This window comes from Myotis nattereri (genome assembly GCF_964212035.1).
Source record: "Myotis nattereri genome assembly, chromosome: 1".
In the NCBI taxonomy this organism is placed as follows: domain Eukaryota; kingdom Metazoa; phylum Chordata; class Mammalia; order Chiroptera; family Vespertilionidae; genus Myotis; species Myotis nattereri.
Window position 1 is genome coordinate 210634848 of NC_138075.1, and position 6060 is coordinate 210640907.

Below are 6060 nucleotides of genomic sequence, written 5' to 3' on the forward strand. Positions count from 1 at the left end.
TAACCCATGGACATAGACAATAACATGGGGAAGGCCTAAGGTAGGGTTGGGTGGGGTTCTGTGGAGGGGAGCAAAAAAAGAGAAAATGGAAGACATCTGTTATAAGATCAACAATAAAATAAAATAAAATATAAAAAAGGAGGTATTTGGACCTGAAACCTATACAATTTTATTAACCAATGTCATCTCAATGAATTCAACTAAAATAATAAATAAATAAATAAATAAATAAATGGAAAAAAAAGAAGGTAGTATTTAAGCAGAGATAGAAAAATAAAGCCATAGAAGAGTGAAACTAGAAATATACTAACATGTTTTTTTGAAATCTATATATGTAAATGTACCCTCTTCCCCAATTTGCCTACATCATAATCCCTGTAATCAGTTAATATATTTCTATAAACATCAGAGGAAACGCTGCAGATATGATTAAGTTAAGAATCTTGAGATGGATAAATTGCCCTGGATTGTGTGGTGGGCCCAATCCTATATAATAAAGAGGTAATATGCAAATTAACCCTCAGGCCCTCACAAGATGGCTGCCTACAACCAGGCCAGCAGGGGGTTAGTGAGGGATGACCAAACGACTGAACAAGCAGGCTGCGTGGGGCGACCAGGCCAGCGGGGGGGAGGGGGGGGCAGTTAGGGGCAACCAAGCTGGCAGGCAGGTGAGCGATTAGGAGCCAAAGGTCCAGGATTGTGAGAGGGACATATGACTGATAGTTTAGGCCCGATCCCGGCAGTCAGACATCCCCTGAGGGGTCCCAGATTGGAGAGGGTGCAGGCTGGGCTGAGGGGACGCCCCCACCATGCACAAATTTCATGCACCAGGCCTCTAGTATAATCATAAGAGTCTTTCTAAGTGAAAGATGGAGGCAGAAAAGTCAGAGAAGGAGATATGATCATGGAAAAAGAAGCATGAGTGATACAATTGTTGGAGATCCAAGCAAAGGAATGTGGGTAGCCTCTAGAACCTGGAAAAGGCAAGGAAACAAATTAATCAGAAAATCTTATTTCATATTTTTCTAAATGACTTAGTACTTAGCACTATAACTGCTAATGGCGATATAGTACATTTTTTTAAAAAAATCCTCACCCAAGGATATTTTTCCCATTGATTTTTAGGGAGAGTGGAAGAGAGTAGGAAAGACAGAGAGAAATATCAATGTGAAAGAAACACATCAATTGATTGTCTCTTGCATGGCTCTGACCAGAGCCCAGGCCAGGGAGGAGCCTGCAACCAAGGTAAGTGCCCTTGACTGGAATCAAGCCCAGGACCCTTTGGTCCGCAGGCCAAAGCTCTATCCACTGAACCAAACTGGCTAGGGCTCAAGGTACAGCACATTTTTACAAAATTATTTTAGTTTTCAAATTATCATCTATTCCACTATCATAACCAATAATGCCATTTCAGCAACACTGATAATCACATATACACCCTTTTTTAAATGTTGAATTTATTTAATTAAATCCATAATTTGTTAAGAAATGAAAATTTTATTGCATAAGCCAGGCATAATGTTATGCTGCTGAATGGAAGTATATTACAATCATATCAATAAAATAAAATATTTGATGTAATGTAAAAACATTTAATCACAAGCATGATTTCAATATAAAGTATTCCAAAGGGAAATCCTATAAAACTTTCAACTTTTAAAAAATAATATACATACTTCATCTAGGGAATAAGATAAAAATTAATTGAGTGGGAATATCTAAGTTTAGAATTGCAATAGAACCATGACTTAATTAAAATAAAAATCTCATTGTGTCCTTCAAGTGACATCATAAAGAAATATCAATAGGGAACAGTTTGAAATTAATTAAACATTATAGTGAGTAACAAGTCACACATGCCTTTAGTAAAAGCTGCAGATTAATTTAAACAAGAAGAAATCAATAATTTTGTTTACCTATGGATAAAACAGATATTTGATATTTGGGGTATATAGTAACAATATTTTTAATGAAACATACAAAATTGTTTGTTTTTAATTCATGCCTAATTATTTTACTAATGGATCTAGAAATTTTATATTCCAGCATTAGTCTTAATTATCCCCATATATACTCTGAGGAATACTTGAAGCAAAAAGAATAAGAAAGCCACAAAAAATTATATTATAATCTTATTTCTAAGACCTGGTCCAACTCAAGGTTATATGACTAAATGTGATATCCTTCAAAATTTCCAACATTAGAAGCTAATTAAGCATCTTAATAAATATTGGACCTTGGAAATATTGGCTATGCCACTTACCAGCTACATAACTTTACCAAGTTAGTTAATCTTTCTGTGTTTTTGTTTTCTTAGTACAGAGTAATTATGTTTACTAGAATTAATGAAACTAAAAAATAAGAGAAATAATTTAACTATCTCATTTCTCTAGTCGAAAAATATCTTCCTCCCATCCTTCTCTGTGAGATGGTTCTTTTCTATGAAAAGTGTAACTTTAGACAAGAATCTCCTGTTCTCTCTCTCTCTCTCTCTCTCTCTCTCTCTCTCTCTCTCTCTCGTTCTCTCTCTTTCTCTACCCTTTCTATACACACACCTACAACACCATGACACAATATATTTGGGCATATTTGGATATATTTCATGCCTAATTTTAATACAAGCCTAAAGATCTGCATTGCCACTTGTGTCTATATTGAACCAATGATTTAAAGAAGACATGTTTTTGGCCAGTCTCTCTTGACATTCGAATGTCATCACTGAAGCTCCAAAGGAGTTTTTATCTTATTGGCTTGTCAATTTCTCAGAGGGAATCCTCTGTTTGATCCAGTCTTCTCTTTAGTCCTCAAGCTGCCACTCTCAATTCCCACTCCACATTTCTGGTTTTTCGCCCATCTCTACGCAAAAAAATTCAATTCTACCTTGCCTCGGGGTGCAGCTCAAATTCCATTTTGACTGACTGCTACTGATACTCATTTAAACATTTTCTGATGTTATGTCCTCTTCCTCTAGGACTGAAGTATACGTCCCCTGAAATTAGTCTAAGTTTGGGTCCTTTAGTCACAAGTAACAAAAATTAAGCTCTATCCAATTAAGGTAAAAAAATGTTTCCTGCCGAAACCGGTTTGGCTCAGTGGATGGAACATCGGCCTGCGGACTGAAAGATTCCAGGTTCGATCCTGGTCAAGGGCATGTACCTGGATTGCGGGCACATCCCCAGTGGGAGATGTGCAGGAGGCAGCTGATCGATGTTTCTCTCTCATCGATGTTTCTCTCTATCCCTCTCCCTTCCTTTCTGTAAAAAATCAATGAAATATATTTAAAGAAAATGTTTCCTGGAAATATATTGGGGTGCATATAGGATTTATTGAATAGGTTCCTACTCAGAAACCGGTTGGAAAACAGAACATGTACTACCTGACTCCCTTTGCGGTGTGAATGCACACTATTGCCTTGTTTCGTTTCATTTTGTTTGGTTTTTATCTTCCTTTCAATCACTTGGTTACAGTCAGTGTTCTGTGGGGAGGAGATATGGGAATAGTTCGGTTAGCTGAACTTGGATTACATTCTCTTGATTGCTATACCAGGATGGTGAGAAAACATTTCTGGCCAATATGGCCTCCAGAAGGCTTCTGAATGGTCGGGAAGAGTCACTTCATTTACTGATCCACCAAAACCACATACAATGTTGGGGAGAAAATTCCCCCAAAAGAAATCTGTATGATGTTGAAAAAGGAAAACCATGCCAAGTCCTTAAAGCAAAAGAAAACACCTACAGAGATGAATTATTCTTGCTTCACTTATTGTCTCATCTGTGCTATAATTTGAATTAGATATATTTCTGCATTGTTATGGATGAATCCACTATTTACTATTAAGTGCACAGAAAGTGGTATGTGAAGGGAAGCTGGAAGAGATGTGTAAAAGCAGGCAGGGGTACCAGCAACACTTTGCGGTGTTCTATCACATCACCTAAAGGATTTTTTACCTAATATTTATTACCTAATATTCAGCCAGTTTATTCTTAACAAGTATATAAATCTATCTATTTGGAAAGTGTTGATTAAAAGCTTAGAGTTGGTTCAGTTTACATCAACCTATGATAGAAGCAGGTCAGTAATCAGCAAGATCCTGCTAATCTAAAAAGATATGATTTCCACCACAGTAATTGATCTACCACTACCAATTTCCATGTAATATGCCTTCTGCCCTCTTACTGTAGATGGATTACTTCTATTTAGTGCCACACATTCCACCTGGGTACTACATGCATCAACTTCAGATATTACTCCACTAATTCTCTCCTTTTTTTAAAAAATCCTCACTCAAAGATATTTTTCCATTGATTTTTAGAGAAAGTGGGAGAGAGAGGGAAAGACAGAGAGAAACATCGATGTGAGAGAAACACATCTATTGATTATCTTTTGCAGTGTCCCCACCAGGGCCTGGGCTGGCAAGGAGCCTGCAACCAAGGGACGTGCCTTTGACCAGAATCAAACTTGGAACCCTTCAGTCTGCAGGCTGATCCTCTATCCACTGAGCCAAACAAGCTAGGGCACTCTCCATTTTTCTCTTTACCAACAATGAATTCCCCTACTGAATCATTTTTTATCAGAGTATGGGGAAGACTGAATAATGGTCACACCAAAGTAATGTTCAGCTCTTAATTCCTGACTACTGTGTATATAGTAATTTAGATGTCAGGAGATTTTGTAGACATGATCTCGAAGTGGGGAAATATCTGGATTATTCAGAAAGGCCCAATGTAATCACAGGGGTCCTTATCAGAGGAAGGTAGGAGAACAGAGGGAGAGAATGAGGTGTGATGATGAAAGTAGAGAGCTATTTGAAGATTCTATGCCACTGATTTGAAGATGAACAAACAGGCCATGAACCAAGTAATGTGAGGGATATAGCTGGAAAAGGCAAACAAATGCATCCTCTCCTACAGACCTGGAAAGAACCAATCCTGCCAACACCTTAGTGCTAGCCCTAGAAGACTCATTTCTGACTTCTGACCTTCATACCTGTAACAGAATAGGTTTTTGTTGTTTTAAGACACTAAATGTGTAGTTATTTTTTATTGAAGCAATAGGAAAATAACAGTGTACAGCAGCATTATCACTACGTAGTTTTAAAATAAGCACATAAACAGAATTGTTATGTGAACTAAATTTTTTTCTATTATCTACCACCCAACTTCTGTATTCTTCTTATTGGTTACAGCAAGAAAACCTCCTCAAAAGAATCATCTGTTTTTGGTGCCTTTAATTCCTCTATTCCCATTTGCTTTTAAACACATTTTAATGAGGTTTTCACTCTCATTATTCTTGTTAAGGTCAGCATTGCTGTACAGATTGCTAAGTTCAATGGCATACATTTCAGTACTCATCTTATACAATCTGTCAGCAGGATTTGACAGTTAATTTTGATAATTTTTTTTAAATTTGAGTTGGAGGAAAAAATAATCTCTTCAAAATTTTCCTGGATAGCTTACGGGCTCTTTCCTTTCCTCCCAGCATCTTAATATTAAAGAACTAGTGCTCTAGTATTCGGTACACTTCACTGTAGACTATCCCTCATTTGGTGATTATATGGAGACTACAGGCTTCAAATACCATTTCCATGTCTATGACTCATAATTTTATGGCTCTCATCAGATCTCTCCTCTAAATTCTAACTTCATTTATACAATCCCCTACATAGACATTGAGCAGTTATCTGAAACCAAAGATGTACAAAATTCAACTTATCTTCCACTCCCCCACACCCCTAGGGGACCTTCTAATGGCCTTCCTGGTCTGTTGATAACAAATCTAACCAAGCCCTTGCTCAGGCCAAAAACTTTAAATTACCTTTATGTCCTCTTTCTCTCATATCCTGCATCCAGTTTGATGGAATACCATTCTCAATCCTTTATCACCTTTGTTCAACTCATCAAGTTTTCTCTCCTATATTTTTTATAATAACTGGCCTTTCTACATCTACTCTTTTGTCTCCATAGTTTATTCTCAGCAGCACAGAACCCTATGTCCCAAATTTTGCAGTGTCTGCCCACTTCAATCACAGCAAAAGCAAGAATAGCAAAAAATAAAATAAAA